The 19,533-nt window shown below is 35.5% G+C and overlaps 1 protein-coding gene across 38 annotated transcripts in view; it reads left to right on the top strand.

Moving 5' to 3' along the window:
* NRCAM (neuronal cell adhesion molecule) overlaps window positions 1-19,533 on the top strand; it is a 252,687-nt gene that overhangs the window by 109,377 nt on the left and 123,777 nt on the right. For 32 of the 38 annotated variants that reach the window (XM_036230263.1, XM_036230231.1, XM_036230240.1 and 29 more), the window contains 2 exons: window positions 11,166-11,275; window positions 11,733-11,810. The gene's annotated coding sequence lies outside the window, so the exon portion shown is untranslated. The remainder of the gene's footprint in view (window positions 1-11,165; window positions 11,276-11,732; window positions 11,811-19,533) is intronic. The other 6 variants (XM_036230232.1, XM_036230266.1, XM_036230253.1 and 3 more) reach the window with 1 other exon arrangement.

Consider the following 19,533-nt stretch of genomic DNA (forward strand, 5'->3'; position numbering starts at 1 on the left):
TTAAAATTTTTAAACATGCTTCAGTTTATCTTTTAGCAGTAGTTTACTTGCCGACTTGACTACATCCAAATGTGGCATGTTTTGATCCTTTCTAAGATGGTGTGATGGTTGGAAAAGTATTAATATTAATGGGAAGGGGTTGGAAGGGAAGGCTTTAAAGAAAAAATACTTTCTTAGAGAGCGAAGTAATTCAAATAAGAAAACACAGCTAGATGAAGAAGAAGGATGTGATTAATAATTAAAAGCTGTGAAACTCTACCCATGTGCCACTCTCACTGGATCAAGCCACTAATATCTGCTCTGAACTATTACAATAGCCTTTTTTGTGGTCTTCCTGTCTCAAAATTGCTTCACTTCAGCCTATTCTCAATACAGCCTTTTCCAGTCTTTAAAATGAAAATCAGGTCATGTCACTCCTTTGCTCAAACTTCTCAAAAACCTCCCATTTCACTCAGAGTGAAAGCTAGAGGACTTATAATGCTGTACCAACCCTAGATCATCTGGTGCCTCATTCCATGTCTGCCTTTATCACATACTTTTCTCTCATTGCTCACTCCTTTCAGCCACCCTGACCTCCTTGCTATTCTCAAACAGTCAAACTCCTACCTCAGAGCCTTTGCATTTGCCTACAATCCTCACCTTACCTGCAAAGCCCTTCCCCAATGGCTCTCAGACTCAAGTTCCTCAAATGTTTACTCAACTCACACCTCAAGGAGGTTTTTCTCTGACCACCATATTTAAAATTGTAGCCTTTCCCCCTCTTCAAACTTCTATTCTCTCATCATACTTTATTTTTTCATTCTTACATATTTCATTTATTATTTATATTGCTTACTTTTTGTTTTTATGTGCTAGAATATAAATGCATAAAAACAAAAAGTAAGCAATATAAATAATAAATGAAATATGTAAGAATGAAAAAATAAAGTAATTAAAGGATTTCTGCCTTTTTTATTCATTGATGTCTCTAGCACCTACGACAGTGCCTGGTACTTACAGGTACTCAGTAACTATTTTGTTGGATAAATGAATGAGTGGTGGGAATTAAACTGGGGAAAGAGAATTTACTTTCTGTAAAAGTAGTAAAAGTCTGGGAAACTGCACACACACACCAAAAACAAACAAACAAACAAAAAACTTAAAATGAAAGGAGTTTAGTGCTTATACAGCCCATGTCTGCTGACAGACATGTTTCCTGGATGTGCCAGATAGTTGATTCAGAAAGACCTTGGAGCCTCCAATGCCATGCTCTAATGCAAATGATTTTGGGAATAGCAATAAGAATAATGCAAAAAAAAAAAAAAATGTTGTAGAATTTACAATTGGTTGTTTTGCTTCCAAAGTAATGATTTTCAAAGTAAAGGAATTGAATAGGAAATAAATTAACAATAACTCTGTGTCTCTGAAAATGCAGACTTCATTTACATTCTGATCTGTGTGATTTTTCAAGCTCAGTGATCCAAGGTCAGAGGGCACTTGTATTAGCATAGACCTTGCTTTGTTAATTCACTCCTGACTAAACCTCTGTATTCTTTTTTATGATGGTAGCATTCTGATGACAATAAAACCAAGCTCTCATAACACCAGCGACATTTATACAGCACTTAGACAATTCTTAAATGAATTGTCTCCAGAGAACTTAAGAGATAGGTCAGAATTATTAACCCCGTTTTGTACACAGAGAGGAAGTAATTTGCCTAATGTCAACTGGTAAGCTTTTGAATTCATAATTCGATTGCTTTATTTAGAAATAATGGCTTATTTAATACAGGTCACATTGCATTAAAGATGACCTCTTTTTAAATGGACAGCTTTATATTTGGATTTTAATTAGTTGAGTTAAATACTTGGACTTAACTTTAGTAAATTAGTTAAGTTAAATAGTTAACTAACGATATTCCAGATTTCTGTAAGACCAGAGTTTCAGATTTTCAAGTTGGGAGACTGATTTAGAACTGAGAGGTATAACACTCCCAAAGCCATTTTGGTATTGAGTAGGATTAGGCCACTCTGCTCAGATATTACTGTGGAGAAATCTATAATGGTAGGTTTAAGTGTGATTGGGGGGTCCTCCCGAGACATAATTTAAATCCTGTTTGAATTCCTTTGCTTTTATTTTATTGTGCTTGTAAAATTCCCCTTGGTTCAAAAACTTAGTACGACTAAAATTGAAAATCAGTGCTTGCATAGATAACTGAGAAATGGAGACAAAAATCCTCATTAAGCGGTCTCAAGGGCCAATCAATAGTATAGGAAACACAGGACAAACATCCCTGAAGCTTCATCAAAGTTGTATTTAGAGCCCATTTTATTTTGTTTCTGTTGTGGTTCACTCCTTTTTCCTCACAGACCGGTATTATGAAAAGGGCTCAAATTCAGTTCAACAAGCATGGCAATGGCAACTACTTAGGAAGTTGTGAGGAAAAATAAAAGTAAGGGGACCAGTTGTGAGTTCATGTCTATCAAGATGAGACCAGAAAATTAGAGCATCTAAAGAGAATTTTAAAGGAAAAATAAATATCTAGTCTTTATTTCTTCTTTCCATCTTTCATTTCATCTTTACAGAGAGATTTGTTTAGTGCAAAGAACAAATAATGCACAACCAAATTATATTTTTAATTAACCCCTTTTTATGGGAAATACATTCTTCTTAACTGTTCCTAAATCTGATTTACTCCATTTTTAATCCCGTTTTTTTTACAATCTGACTTATTATTTATAACACCTGTTAGGAATATGAACTAGTTTTGATATCAATGGGTGATTTAATTGGGCTCTTAAAAGAAGAGTTTTTCCCATGAAATATAAAAATGTTTTGTACCCAAGTGTATTAAAATTGGTCAGACCAATGTGTAAATTGATAGAAAAATATAATTATTAGCTTTTAAAATGAGTCAAATTAAATTTTAAAATTAAGATCTTTGTAAGGCTAAATCTCAAAAAGTGACAATAGTAGAGGCTTCTTTAAATAAGCAATAAATAGTTCCCAGGACCTGGAGGGAGCTTTTCATAAAATGTAGTTAAAGCATCCTTGGGAGCATTTTTCTGACTATCTACATTGCCTTCTTCAGTTAATTTAAGCAGAACAATGAACTGACAGATCTGAATTGTATAAATGACAATTTGGTGAAAAGGTGAATTGTGCAAATTATATGGGTCATGTTTATACAACTTTCTGAACTTTGAGAGATAGTCTGGAATGTATTCTATTGTTCAAAGGTCAGATTAACTCACATATAATTTAAAGTTTGATGTTTCCTACCCCTATGTTTAGCCAGAATTTGAAATACAGAAATGTATTTCACTTACTTATTGAATTTTAAAATATGCTCATTAAAATAGTGAGTATGTGACTAACCTGATTATATACAAAAGGTAGAATTTTCTATACCTCATATATCTACTCTTAGCACACACCATTTTGCCAGTCTGAAATTTTTCCCCCGTTCAATAGTATATATTAGTATTAACCATATTTTAACCATATTTTAAAGGAAGAAATGCTATCTATGTTGGGTGACATTTAGTTACATGTCCTGTTGTCACTTTATATGTTAATGAAAGATGACTAAGTGATCATATTTTGTAATGTGTATTATTTAAGACACTTTATTTTTTTGATCAAGTAGTTTCATTGTTTGTTTTTTTCTCCCAGAGTATCCACTTTAAACAGTATTAATAAAGTGTGGGCAACTTAATTTACTGGGCTTTGCAAATTCAGGAGACTCACTTTTGATCAAATTCAGCTTCATTAGTAGATTATATAATAGAACCTTAAGAGATTATGTTTTGATTAACACTAGAGAATTAAAAATTGGAGTGATAACTTATAATTTCTTATTTGATCATGATAATTCTTTGATATATTAAAGACTGTCTTTCATCTGAAAGCTTCAAAGAGTTTTACCTATTTTTATAACTATATAGGAATTCACTTGTAGTTATTGCCCTCAATTTTAGTTGGTCACTTTTAAATTGTTAGAGCAGCAAAATAAGTATTATTTATTATCAAATTATTTCTTTTCCACCCCTAGCCTCCTTAAAGTATGTCAGTAGCTTCCCATTGCTCTTAAAATTAAGACCGAAAGATCTATAGGACTCTGTGTGGCAGGGCCTCTGACTGTTACTCCAGCCTCATTAGGGTACCTCGCTTCCCCTCTGCTTTGCTAAGGCCACACTCTCCCTTCCTAACCCCATTCATCAGATATCAGTTCAGACATCATTTCCTCCTTGACTAAGGTAGTTCCCATTGCCACATATTCTGGGAGCACCACACATCTCTGCTTTGATGACTTTTCAAAGTAGATTCATTTTTCTGATGATTTGGTCAATATCTGTCTCTTGCAATTGACTAAAAGCTTCATGAGGGCAAAGCAAGGTCTGGTTTACTGATGTTTTTATTGTTGTTTTTCACCATTGTATTTCTGGTGCCCAACATAGAGTTTGGTGAGTGATAGATATTTCATAAATATTTGTTGAGTGTATAAGGGAAAGAATAAATTAATTCTCTATGAGGGCAGGACTTTTTGTATTCTTTTCACTACTGTAACTTCAGTGCCTAGAACAGTGCCTGGGCTATAGTAATTGCTCATGAAATATTTGTTGAATAAATTATTTTTTCCTTATTTTTCAAGGATACAGAAAGTATTAATGGGATAGTGTAGGATGTAAATTAAATTTTTTCCTGCAAATATCCTATTATATTCATTAACTTACAGAAGGAAGTCTATGGCTATGTTTTTTTTTTATTGTGGCAAATATTTATAACATAAAATGTACCATTCTAACTATTTTAAGTGTACAATTCAGTGGTAGTAAGTAAATTCATATTGTTTTGTGGCCACCACCATCATCCATCTCCAGAACTTTTTCATCATCCCAGACTGAAACTACCCCTTAAACAATAACTCTTTATATAACCAACCATGTGGTTTTATAAAACTTTTTTTGTTTGCCTTAGAATTTTTTCTTCCCAGCACTATAGGTGGAAGTTTAAGGTGTAAAATATGTAAACGTGAACTGGTTTTGCTTCTTGAATAGTGTTGGATGCCTCCCCTTCCTCTGTTTCATTCTGTATCTTGGTTGGTGATAACATCATCTGAAGACTGTTCCAAGACAAGGATACCCAGGAGAGATTGGGGAACCTGAGGCTAAAACCTGGGGCACATCTGCCCCTGCCCCATACATGATATCTCACTCATTTTTCCTAATTCAAACCCAGAGATCATTTTTTTTTTCTCTTTTTACTCATCAGCACCTCCCCTGTGCGCGCGCACACACACACACAGTATGCAGTCACGATCACTCTCCTAAGACTGAGCTGCTTAAGGATTGGGATCATGTCTTACTTGTCTAGATTCCTGGAGTTCTGTAATGTTTATTGGCAGAGTGTGTTTTCTACCCTGTGGATGAGAAACTTTCCCAGTTTTACTTTCTTCTAGCAAGGAGATTGGACAACCTCACAAAGTGGCATATTTCACTGTTTAACCATCATTATCCTAGAAGCATTCCTCACCATGTTGTTCTTGGTGTAGCCCATGACCCCTGCATCAGAACTTCCTGGGGCTGCTTATTAGGAAAGTGATTTCTAGGCCCTGTTTGTACCTACTGAATCAAATTCTCTCAAAAACCTTATTTTCAGTCTTCCCCATGGTCTACATACAATGTTATTTTGTATAGCATCATGTAGATCTTCTGTCTTTGTTTGGTTTATATTTAGTAAGCTCAAAAAACAGTTTTTCACTATCTGCTATATAAAATTCTTAGGACCTTCATATGTTTACTGACAATTTAACTAACCTAATTGAAACTTCCTTAGAAGTAAACAGTTACTTAAATCATCTTTAATAAGACCTATTTAATATCCTTTAATCACTTTTGCTCTACTGCTCTAAATACACTCATATTTTAAAATTAAATCTGTTCCTCTTATAGACATAGAAAAAGGTTTATGTTAATGACATGCTGAGTCTATTAGATAGAACAAAACTAGCTGGTGTAATGAACCCCCAAATTGTAGCAACTTCACTGAATTAGAGTTCCTTTCCTTCTTATGTAACAGTCCAGTGCTAGAAGGATCTCTGCTTATCACCCTATGCTAACAGGGGCCATGACATGTGATTTCAAAAGTCACACTGGGCATCGAAATCCAGCCATCAGTAGAGAGATAAGAGGGACGGCAAAGACACATTTGCTTCTTAAACATCTGGACAAAGAAGTGATACATATTAGCTCTCTGACATCTCATGGCCTCACCCAGATACAAGGGGAGCTGGAAATGTAGACCCTAGATAGGAGCCTCCTCCCCACAGTCACTCTGCATGACAGAAGGCATGGTTCTTTGGTAGACAGTTAGATATTACTGCACACTGGATTGCTAGACTTCTATTTATAGTTATAGTCATTGCTCCCATAAAACTATGAAATGTGTGCCATGTACTATTTACCATAAAATGTTAAAATAATGTATGCGATAACATGTTTACCAGTGCAGTGACAGTAAGATGGCATATGGCCAGTCTGCCATAAAACAGTGTAATTTGCTCATTATTGAGTATTTGCATGAGTATACAAGGTAGCAAATGATGTCACTTGAAATAGCCAAAAGTTTCTATGGGTGATCAGTCTTCAATCTGTTCAATTTGATTTACCAAGGGATCAGTAGTTTCCTTTCTCTGAAAGGTAAAGCATGATGCACATTGGTTAACTTGCAAGTTTCCTGTCAGAATGGATCTCATCAGCCTTCCTCCTATCCTGACATTAAGGGGTCATGGAGTTGGTCCTAAGTCCCAACAAATTTATTAGTCTTGCAAGAGTAGGCTGAACCTGATGCTGAAATTGGTGCTAGAAGTCAGGACCCTGTGTCCCTGGAACACCAGCAGCCAGGTGGTGGTGGAGGTGGACTTCTTTGGGTGCCGTCTGGTTGAGGTACTCTCAAACTGCTTTATTTCAGACCATACTGTCTGTTTTTTGGAATATATTTTGTTTCATAGCCTGCCAAAAGGGAGAGAACTGAATTTCAAGATAATTTTGGCATTTTACCATGCTAAGCTGAATTAGGCTGCTGGATGACAGGCAGACCCCAGAGAAACCAAAGATAAATGCCAATTTTAATGGAGTTGTTTGTTTATCCATTTCTCTCCAGTTAATAAGTATGAATGGATTCCAAATTCAGTCCAAGGATCATGTAAAAAACAGGAAGTTAAGAAAAAAAAAGTGTCTGGGGTTAGTGCATGGTTTTGATACTACTGAAGTTTTGTTAAAACCAAAGATTAAAAATAAGTTTGTAAAATGCTATTGTTTTATAGTGATAAAAGCACAGAACAATTTTGTATGCTTCATAAATACGTAATAACATAGGTGTATAAATATCTTGTTACATGTAAGGTTTTAAAAATTGATGTTCTAAAAAGTATTTCTCAACTACGTTTACTTTTAGGAATTGTAAACAAGAAATAATTGTCACAATTGAAAGCAGAATTGGCTTGAGGGGTCAGGTGTTTGATATTTTAATGTAATCTATCCTTCGCTATATCATCAATAAGGCCAGTTTTAAGAAATCAACAGCACAGGAACCAAAGAGTAAACGTTTTTATTATCTTCACAGTTCTTGCAGAGAGTATAAACCAAATGAGATTTTGAACATTTTTTTGCTTGATGATAATTTTTACCTAATAGTATTTGCAACAACAGATTTTCAATTATAGTAAATGTTATGGATTCTCATTTTTTAAAAATCCTGCAAAAAATTTATGCCAATCAATAGTTCATTTTACTTTGGAAAGATTAGGAGGTTTGTTATTTTATTTTTCCAAGAGTAACTAAGGCAAGTATTCACTTCATTGAATTATTGAATTTTTTATGTTATACTTATACACCATTGAATCATTTTATTGTACTTGGTTTACTGTATGAATTGTAGCCATTGGGTTTCCTACCTTTTCCACCTTGATTTTATTTATCTTTTCTGAAGGCTACTTTTAAATTACATCAGATCTCATCTTCACCTTTTGACTTAGGACTGATTGTATTTAACAGGATATGTTGATTGTATTTTGGTAAAAAAAAAAAAATTAAACTATTACTTTGCTATTGGAAAAATAATCCTTAGAAATGATTTATTACCATATTCTGTTGACCTAAATGTGTTTCAAAGTGATGAAAGCCCAACTGACACAGTTGTCAAAGCAAGAGTAATAAATGTAACAAAAATTCATTTCCTAGAAATGTTTGGTGTAATTGCTAACATGGTAATAGCATTAACATATAATCTTTTGGTGGTCTTTGCAAAGGCTTGCAGGCTTTTTAAAAATTTTTATTTTTTGATTAACATTTACATTTAATATTATTTTATATTAATTTCATGTTTACAGCATAGTAGTTAGACATTTATATAATTTATGAAGTGATCCCCTTGAGTAGTCTAGTTCCCACCTGGCACTATACCTAGCTATTATGATATTATTCACTATGTTCTCTGTGCTGTGCTTTACATCCCCATGAAGGGCTTGAGGGTTTAAATCATCACGGGGAGGTTAAAAATGAGGCAGTGCCCTATCAATAATACACATAAGCAAGGATGAAATAATTTCCCACAAGATATTTCTGGGAAACTATACCTATGCAAAACTACATGTATTCTCTATAGAGCAATTTATCCTGAATTGAATTATACTTAAAACTATTCAAACTAATCAAAGAACCACTTTGACTCTCCTTTAAAATTTTTGTTCAAAAACATCATCTTCCATAACATACCCAGTTGTATTTTCATACCTGCCTCTTTTGTAAAGCACTATTAATAAAAAATGTACTTGGCAGAGGGGCATAGACATAATATAATAGTGCAGTTAGGTGTCACTGAAAGGTGGAAACCACAGCCCCCAGGGAGGTGGTGGAAGTTACCAGCTCAGGCTGTGGGGTCTCCCCACTGACAGCTGCCTAGTTCTTCCTGTTTGCATCTTTACTACAAGATTGAATCCTTTGGACCACCCTCCTCCCTTCCTGATCCTTTTATTTCTTGGCTTCCTCAATTCCTCCCTCTCAGTCTGACCACTCTTTCTGACAACTTTATCTGCTGCTGCCCTCCCTTTAAATCTCAGTAGCATCCCCACTCTCTCAAAAACCAGGATGAAGTAGAAACAGCATATGTTTTTTGATTCAGATAGAAGTGGTTCTGTATTCCAGATGTCTTACTTGCTAGTTGTGTAATTAAGGTCATTTACTTAACCTCTCTGAGCTTTAATTTCTGACTCTGTGTGAAAGCAATGATACTTACAGAATTGGTGCATTATTTGCAACATATAAATTGGGTCTGAGACATAGTAATAGCTCATTAAATTTTAGTTCCTTTATTTCTTCCAGGTAAAAATTATCATAGAATTAATTTTACTGATGTGTCTTTGATTCACTCCCCAATATTTAGCTGTAGGCTCATCTGTGATACAGATTTTCAGCAATAGCTACACAACAATGTGGTGTAGGTTCTTCAGACACAATGAAGGATGCCAAATAGTTAGGGTTAAGATTCCCCTAAAGAGTTTGGTTCAGCAAACTTAAATACTCTCTAAGAATCTATTGATTTTACCATACATAGAAATTTGGTTCAGAAGAAACTTTAAGAAGGAAGGAGCAAACTACCCTTTGAGTTACATATCCACCTTACCATGATTTTTTTGGAGATGAAGGATTATGTATAGGGGACCCAAGAAAGCTTATATTCTGCTCTACCTATGAAGTCCCCAAAGGAGATATTTTTAGTAGGGACAGTGACAAAGCAAGACAAGCAAAAATGTTATAATAGCTGAAGCTTTGGTCTTGAATACCAATATAGAGCTCTATTATAATAGGCTAGAAAAGGTGACAGGCTTCTGTCCCCTAAATGAAGTTGGCTTGAATGACCTGAGAGCAAAATACTCCATTAGACAGGGTCTAATTCCTGTAAGCCCAAACTAGTGTCAAACATTACCACTGCAATATAAGGAAAAAGACTAATCCAAGGCCCACAACCAGCAATAGGAAAAAAGGATGTAGAGGGAATTTTCCCCACTGTCAAGTATGGCACTATGTTAAGTCACCTGCCTCATGTTCTGGGCAGGCCCAAAAGCAGAGCTGAACCACCCTAGAGGAGAAAAATGGTGGGAAGATGGAGAGATGGCTATGTGGAAGGGAGAGAATTGAGACCACACTCACATGATGACCTAATCAAGTTATACCTATACAATATCAAGGTGAACTCACATATTAGGAAAACAAAAAATCACAAAAGTGTTCCATTGAGAAAAAGATGTGCAATCATATCACATATTGTGGTCAAATTAGTGTTCTGACCCCTAAATTTGCATTCCATCTGTGTATCCAGATTCATCTTGGTGAGGAGTCAAATATGTGCTTGTTAAGGGTAGTAATGTTTTTCTGAATGTCATCTTAGAGAAGTTTAACAATAAAGAATTAAAGTCAAAACTTGAAAAGGGCTAATCAGAGAAAATGAACTGGAAGCTATATTGCATCAACATTTGAATATCCATTATTCCTTTTGTCATTTCAGCATTGTGCACTATCATTATCTATTCTTTCAGCATTCTGAAAAAGGCTTTAGAATCTAGAGATTTTTTTAAAAACTGGGAACCGAAGGACAAGGAAAGAAACCTTGTCTAAAACATTACTTTAAAAACTTTTACTATAAAATGGGTTTTAATTCTAAAGGAGCATCACTAACCTTCACATTAACATTTTGTTCTGATAAAATATCATTGCATCAAATCTAATGAAAATCTTTATCAAGATTGGTTTTACATGTAATTAAGAAAAAGCTTTTTGCAATTTAATGCAGAGAATTCTTTGTAACACATATAAAAACAAAAATATCTGAACTGATTATACATTTTTTTGTTTCATTGATGGAATCATTTGAGATTCATAGTTGTCTTAATATTTTAGTGCAGCCAGGAGTTCTTGAATTGACACTTGTTTCTTGTCTCTGAAGGGTTTTTCAGAGGTTGATAGTATGAGTTCTGTTTCCAAAAGTCCAAAGTCCAAAAAGCCACAAATCCTCCTTTAGAAAGCCATGGATGTCACTGAATTGATTGTCTAAAAAAATAAAAAAATGAAACCTAATTTACTCCACTGCGATTGTTCTACTTTGTGTCTGTGCTATCCTTTTCTAGCCAGTCCTCAGCTGCAATATCTGTAAAGGAAACATTTAGGCCGAGGAGAGGAGAGCTGAAGGGGATCAAGCTCCGGAGCTGCCCCTAGCTGAGCCTTTGTCATAGCCCAGGTAGGTCTTCTCTGCTCTTAGATGCTCCTATCATCTCTTTATGACCCTTATCAAAAACATTGGGCCTTTCAAACATAGTCAAAGAATTCCTATTCTACTAATAAAAAATTTAAATAATAATAACAATAAGCAGCCCAGCAAGGAAGTGTTTTAGCCACACTGTACACATGCATTACAAAAACCCTCTATTCCCCTAAACTGAAAAGAAGAAACAGATACAACTTTGGTGGCCATTAAGCTGATGGCCACCAAAGTTTTAGTCATCTCTGCTGTCACTTTTGATTGTAACCAGTAGAGATGTATTTTGGCAAATCTATTCATAATTTGTCTTTCTTTTCAGGGCTTTCTCTGTAATTGTGTTTCCCATTAGAGAGTCAATGGAGCTAATGTATTGACAATCTGCTGTGATTGACGACAAATGTCATGTTAACATTTTTTCCCACTCTTCAACCCACAGAGCAATGCTAAAATGACTTTTGGTTTAAAGAATTAAAAGGAAGAACAGCTTAATCAGATAAGAAGACCTTCATCAAAGGTAGGAGTTTATCTTCTTAAAAGATGAGAATTATACCATGAAATTATGTGATTATGTAATATTATTGCCATATTTAATACTTTTCAACCCAGAAAGTATGATAAAAGACAGGGAGTTGGAATATAGATACAAAAACATTAATCATACTGCTTGTCAAAAAGGATGGATCAAATACATAGCAAAGAAAACCAGGCCTTCATATTTTTTCATAGTAACAAGGTTTTTCTTTTATTAAGTTATGAATTGGAAAATAGATAGCAGAGTTAAAAGCATTGCTAGTAAATAGTATTTTCTGAAGAAATTAAAGATTCAAATTTATGGGAATCATTTACAAGAGAAGAATTGTCTTTTGGATTCAATCATTTATCAAAAATCTCCTGAGAACATAATATCTGTACGTGATTTTTCTCGTCTCACAATGAAGTCCAAACAATACAATAGTCTGTTTGGAAAATTTAAATATTACTTTGATAAGTGCTTTCTGCTTTGTAAATCCCTTCCCCACTCCTTGTTTCCCATCCCCACTGTCCACCCCATTCCTATTTATGTCATTTATAATGATCAACTCTAGAAAGGACTCTGCCAGGCCTCTGTTGCCTTTTGAAAAGTCATTTATTATAATATTGAACTTCATGAAAAATATCTTACTTGGAGATCTGGAACACAGTTCAGAGACCATATCTCAACCAGTAATGGCTTACTTAAGGAATTTATGAGAGAGAGCATGATTGTTCAGTTAGTCCTTTACCTTGTAGGTTTCATTTGACAAACTCTCATGGACTTTAATTAAGAAAAGAAGATTTGTATGCAAGATTTTGAGGTAGTGAAATATTCTAAGTATGTTGTCCCTCACCCTTTGGAATTCTTAAATGGATTCATTCAGATGCTTTTTGTATTTAAGAGGAAATGATTCATGCCTTAGTTGAATTTGCTTCCACTGCGTTATATTTTATATGACTAATTCATTCTTATTATATTTCAAAATACCATCAGAAATCCCCAATAAGTAGCCTGGAAATGAAGAATGCTGCTTTGTAATTCAAATAACATATATTTTATTCTGCTTGAAGAGTTCTCGAAAAGTGAAAATTAGTAAAGACTAACAAAATTGCTGTTAGGTAATTATGACCAATAACAAAAGAGCCTTAATTTGTACAAATGAGTCTTTTAATAGAAAGTTCTCTAAATTAATGTAAAATGACTTATTTTATAATGTTTTGATATACCTATACACACCCCCTCCAACAAGTGTCCATATTTCATAAAATAAAGAATACCTGCAAGGTAAAGCAATGTAATAGTAAGATCCATCTGTTCTTACAGAGTCATGAAAGTCTGTATATACCAATCACAGTTGTTAGGAACTAGGAATTAATAGTGGCTGTGTAAAGTGGCCTCCCAATAAAACACCGTCAGCAGTAATTTATGGCAAGTTCTTCTGTAGGCAATATGTTGTGTCACACCTAGAAAAGGTAAAAGGACAGCAAGACCAGGTTCTTAACTGTAAATGGTGATTTCTAGTGAAAAACACATGAAGACAAGGCCAACAGAGGGACCACCAGGAAGGAGTACTCCTTTGAGATGGTAGTGACAGGGGTCAATAAATGGTGCTTTCCCACTTGTGAGGGTGCTCTCAGGTGATTTTTAAGGGAATTTTTGTGGCTGCTTCCATTATTTTCTCTTCTGCTCATTGCATGAGAGTCATTTGACTTAAAATCTCTCTCTTCCAGAGCACCAAGTGAAAAGGTTCAATTCTACCTTTCTCAGTACATTCTTCTCATTGATCTCTTTGGCTAGTCTTTTATAAAATGACTAAAGTGAACTTTTATTTGTCAGGCACTATTGGAGCCACTAAAATATCTCATTTTATCTTTGTGAATGATTTAATCTGGTTGGAACTAAATACTGAGTGTCTTCCCCATTTCTTTCCCAGGCCTCACAAAGACTCCCTGAAAGTTCCCGAAATGCTAAAGCACACTTGTATTCAGAATGTCGACAATCTGTTCAAGACTTCAGCCTCTGACATTAGAAAGAGAAAGTTTTGTTGTAACTCCCTAGTGTTTTCAGTAGCCTTTCCTGTGGAAAGGCTACTGAATGCGGTGGTCTGGCCAGAACTGTGGTTTGTGAAACCCTACATCCTTCTCTCTGAAAAGTGCTACCTGTCTCAATTTCCTGTCACATATAAAAACTGTGTTGACATTCATCATTAATGCTAATGTGTAAATTCTCTCCAACGAAATCTGCCTTTCACCTGGCTTGAAACACTTTTAACTAAAATTCAGCAATAGTGGAATTTCAATAAGCAACCCAAGTGAGGAGAAGGGATGGCCCCCAAATCACTTCAATAACTGGTTTTCTGCTCTGGCTGCATGTGTGTATGTTTGGTCCTGATTGTAACCATAATGAGTCTGAAGAATTATGGCTGTGCTGTACCTTAAAGCATGTTTCCTTTTGGCAAGCTATGTAACAAGAAAACTCTGACAGGTTATAGGAATTATTTAATAATTGTTTTTGTTGATGATTTGAAAGTCATCCTTTTTAGAGTACTAACTTTTAAAAATTATGCATACATCTTAGGAATGGTCATTACCATTGACCCTTGAACAGTGCAGGGGCACCAACCCTCCACACAGTCAAGAATTTGTGCATAACTTTTGACTCCTCCAAAACTTAAGTTGTCCTTTGGTATCTGCATGGGATCAGTTTCGGGACACCTTGCGGATACCAAAATCTACAGGTGCTTGAGTCCCCTATATAAAATGGCATAGATCTATGCATACATTTGGTCCTCCACATCCACAGACTCCCAACTGACATTTATTGAAAAAAAATCTGTATATAAATGGACCTACACCATTCAAACCCATGATGTTCAATGGTCAACTGTACATTTTGAGTAGATAATAGTAAAAGTGATAACAGTAAAAAGACTATCATAATTAAGCTGATTTATAAGTGTGAATTAGTATTTTATTACAAAGTCCCAATGGGACTACTGTTTTTAATACTAATTAACAATAAAAAGAACTATCAAAAATTTGTCCTACAGCATCATTTTAAAGCTTAGAAGCTTTATGCCATGCTATGTTACACCAGACAAATCTAGAAGACACAAAACTAGAGATGAAAAGCTCGTGAATAAAAATGGTTAGCCTAGGAAGCTTAGAATACAAAAACCAAGACAGGGGTCTAAATCTAAGCAAGGGATATTCACCTCTTTATTGTTTTACAATGGATGAGGTATTTTGTCATTTAGAACAGCGGTCACCAACCTTTTTGGCACCAGGGACTGGTGCTCCTATAAGAACCTAATGCTAGATGATCTGAGGTGAAGCTGAGGTGGTGATGCTAGTGCTGGGGAGCGGCTGCAAATATGGACGAAGCTTCACTGGCTTGCCTGCTGCTCACCTCTTGCCATGTGGCCCGGTTCCTAAAAGGCCACGGATCAAACCAGTCCACAGTCTGGGGGTTAGGGACCACTGATCTAGAAAACCAGAACAGTTTTTTCTCATACTTATTAACCTACTCTCTCTTCAACCTGACATGAACTGAGGGTGACCACACCTCTTGAAACATTAGCACAGTTGGACAGTCCCCCCACTGTGATCATGGCAAACTGCTTCATGAAATGCCTGCTCCCTACCAAAATGCAGTATTCCTGGAAGCTAAATGAGAAACAAATATTCTGTTCTTGCATCCCAGTGTACTGCCCAGGTTTCCATTTCTGTGTGGAGTCTGAGTAATACCTGTGATCTGTGGTCAGATGAAAGCATATTAAATCTAATGTACAGAAATTCTGTAGGGAGGTTGAATTATAATATACTTCCCAATATTTAGCTCTGAGTTATGGCATCTATGATTGGGATGCCTTTATTTATTAAGTCCTTTCTGTCCCTTGCATCCTGTCCTCATAATTCTTATGGGACAAAACCTTTTTTCTCTGGAAACCCATCCAGTCCCCCTCCCTCTATTCTAGGCTGTTCATTTTGGTAGCTGTCACTGAAGGCTCAGAAAGAATAGTTGGAAGGTATCTGAAAGAAGGCATCAGCATGCTCTCTTAGAAGATAGTAGTGGGAGATGGGTAATAATTGTGCAAAGGTGAGGGAGTGAGAAAGGTGGCATCATGTGTCTGTTGCAGCAACAATTAGTGCTAGAAGTCAGTAGAGTAATCCTGCAACTTTTATGTATTTCTCTCCTCTGCTCTCACTGTGGTATAGGGAGAAATATCTGCTTTGAAAGTGGAAGGAGAAAATTGCCTGAGTCACTCCGGTAGAGGAAATGTATAGCGACTTAGGAGTTATACACCAAGGGCTGATGTGGTGACCTTTGCTAATAGCTCGTTGTAGATACTTAATAGATCAGATTTGTTTTCCTCTGCTGCATTTTTGGCTTGTAGTTTTCAAATATTTTCTAGAGTCACCAGAATGAGAGCTGGTGATGAGATAAGGCCTGCTCAGTGGACTATAGGCTTTAATTTGGGGGCTCACTGTAATGACTAGAACTCTGCCATCAGAGAGGGGAGTCACTGCCTTGTGACCTTTGTCACAACTTCAACTTCTACTGAAATAACTGCCCATGAGAGGAAGAAACTTATTCAAAATGATAATTATAAATAGTTCCACTTATTCATTTGGAATTATAATTTTTATGTTCAGCCTTCTCGTGACCAAAATAAATATTTATTGAGTTTCATGTACAATAACCTACTGAGTGAGATATTCTAAGTGTTGATAATACTGGAAAATCTTAAAGATTCAGGTCCACATAACTGTACACACAAAGGTAGGAATGAGTAGCTAGGTTCTGTGGGTACTTTATCAGAGCTCCTCTTTCCAGCATCTGGACATTTTATCCTTGGCTGCTTTTGGAGAGAGTCAAATCCTGACAGGAGGGTTATCTAGGGAACTACCCAGGAGGAAAAAGATGCCCAGTGTGGAGCAGGAGGCTGGCCCAGCCCCTGCTGATAATGTAGTATGTTGCTGTCACATCTGACTGCATACACAAATAGATGCTCAGACTTTTTTTTTTTTGCTTTGTTTTGTTTTATTTTGCCTTGATTTGTTTTGTGAGGAAAAAGAAAAGAATAAGAAGAAAGAAACCTCTTGAAAGAATTCAAGTTTTCTTATCTGCAGAAGGCATTTCTACAGTTTTTGTCAAACTTAGCCGGTCTGTAAAGCATCTTTGTTTCTGGTTGACCGTTGCAGAAAGCAAGTCCGTAAACTAGTGCAAATTCAGGAGAGAATGATTTTTATTGAAAGTGTGGAGTAGGATATGGTGCATGGGGCTAGTCCTGAGAGAGCTTTGTTTCTTGCAGCATGTTGGAAATTCTCATTCGTATTGCTGCTTCGTGTTCGTTAGCATGCATGGCTAAACAATGTGGCATGCCAGCCATCGTGACAGTGTTGATTAATGCATTCCTCAAATATGTTGATTAATGTGTTCCTGTGATGCCTTCTTAAGCTGTCACTGCACCTGAGGTGTGTGGGATGTGCCTCCTGACTGGCTGCTGTGTCGCTTACATAAGCCCATTTGCACATGGGTCTTCTGTGTGTATATTTCATACCGGTGCCTTTATAAGTAAAACCACACAGATCTAGGAGAGTTTTTACAGAAATGTTCTCCTTTCACAAAAATGTTCCATACTAAAATGTAGCAGGGACTCTGTACACTATGAAGCTTATAGAAGGAATGATCTAGCTAACATAGACACTTGGTGCCATCTGTCTGTCATATAGGCGATCCTGCCCTGACTTTCATTTTTGTTCATTTCAAAGTTATTGTAAAGAGAAAAGATGAAAATACTTATCAAGTGCAATTTTCACTGGACTAATAAAGGAAGAGATATGCAAAGGGACTGTTGTTTAGGCACTTGGTAAACTTGGCAACTCAGATGGAAAATTTATTCTCACAGAGGCAGGGATTCCTCTGTCCAACCAGGGCAATTCCATTTCCAGTCAACTTCATCCAGTGTTGTAACTTGCTATATTATGAATTCCCATTAAACCACATGTTTTTTGTATCTTATTTACAGAAAGACTGACATTGATGGGTTCTGCTTGGCTAATGGTTTGAAAAAGTTGAGAATTTGAGAGTTTTTGTTTAGTATCCTTTACTTGTTATTTGAGACAGGAATTCTACTGCTACTTTATAAACTTTCTGACCCTAGGATTCTCAGCCAGTGACAAAAATGAGAAAGACATGCTCTAAAATGTTGAGAGAAGGACCAACCATGGAGGAAATAATTCCGTAATGCTGGGGTGATGGTGTTGCTGCCCCGATGCCTTCAGGCTCTCAACTATAACATTTTAACAGAAAAATGTCTCAACACTAGAAAAAGCAGAGCAAACAAGTTCATCCTGAATGGGAGGGAGCTTTGATATGTTAGAGGACTATGAAACTATTTTATAAGCAAGCGGTGAAGTCACCAATAGTTATCCCATTTAATTATTGGATGAAATTAATGGCATTCGTATATTTTCAAGAATAAGACTTAAGTGAAGATTATTCTTTATTTCATTTAAACTCAATAGTGAAAAGACCATTCAAAAGTCTACTTTGAAGATTCATGGACTACATGTTTCTGTTATTTAATTAATGATATCTAACTCCAAATTTATTATTACTTTAAACTGCTTAGTTATGTCTGTGTCACAGGAATAGATGTGGAAAATAAAAAGTAAAATATTTAATTATTTCCTTGGCGTTCGTACCCTTAACTTCTCTTTTGGAACGCAAGGTACACAGAATATGTGTTTACATCATTATAATATATAGTTGATGTGGAAGAAATAGAGGGGAAAATTAATATTGTTTGATTTTCAGAGAAGCTTTAATTATATGATATGTTTAAAAGAGAAATGCACCAAAATAACTGTCTAAGAGGGATTCACGTTTGTGATTAGACATTCATCTTTTTGGTTTGCTTGAATTCTGCAAGAACCGAAGGGGTAAACAAAGAGAAGCAGAAAACATGATTAATCTGTGTTTCTGCAAAGCTTTCCTACTGTACTGAATAAAAGCCTTGCTGACAGAAGCTGTTAGCCTGGTGAAGGAAAGGCAATAGGAATGGGTTATGAAAGAAGAAAATGGAATGCAAAGAACAATGCATGTAGAGAAAGAGCACAGGAGAAATGGTTTCTTCAAGTTTCTATTAATTTTTTTGTCAGTAAGTACAGAGAACATGTAGTTAATGTAGTTTCCTAAATGGCTTTGTTCCTTGGGGCAAAAAAAAAAAAAAAACTGAGAATTTGATAAATATAACTAGACAAAACTACCATATTAAAATTATTCAAAATGTGGAAAAGTTCCAAGTATGCTATAAAATATTTCTTCATTGCATAACATTTTTCTCTTATAGAGACTCTAACTACAGAAATGCTTTAATATAAAAAAAAATTTTGATTTGTTCTGCAAAATAAATTATTTGACAGATATACATTTTCGAGGGCACTTTTTAAAAACTTTTTTTGCCACAGAAGAGTAGGAAAAAGTAAATACATTCTAGACAGCCTCTTGCGCTTTTCTAGGTATTTAGTTCATGCTCTGTAAATATTTGTTGAATCAACAAATACTTTTTATGTACCCAAACCAGAAGTCATCCCTCAGTAAAACTTTCCCCTTAATTTTCTCTGGGTCTTCCCATGTGTTGCTGACGGTTGTTGGTTACTCAGAGCACCCTTCTAGTAAATTGATAGACATTTTCACTTTCCTGAAAGCAAACCTT

Source organism: Rousettus aegyptiacus, unplaced genomic scaffold (genome assembly GCF_014176215.1).
Source record: "Rousettus aegyptiacus isolate mRouAeg1 unplaced genomic scaffold, mRouAeg1.p scaffold_m13_p_13, whole genome shotgun sequence".
Classification (NCBI taxonomy): domain Eukaryota; kingdom Metazoa; phylum Chordata; class Mammalia; order Chiroptera; family Pteropodidae; genus Rousettus; species Rousettus aegyptiacus.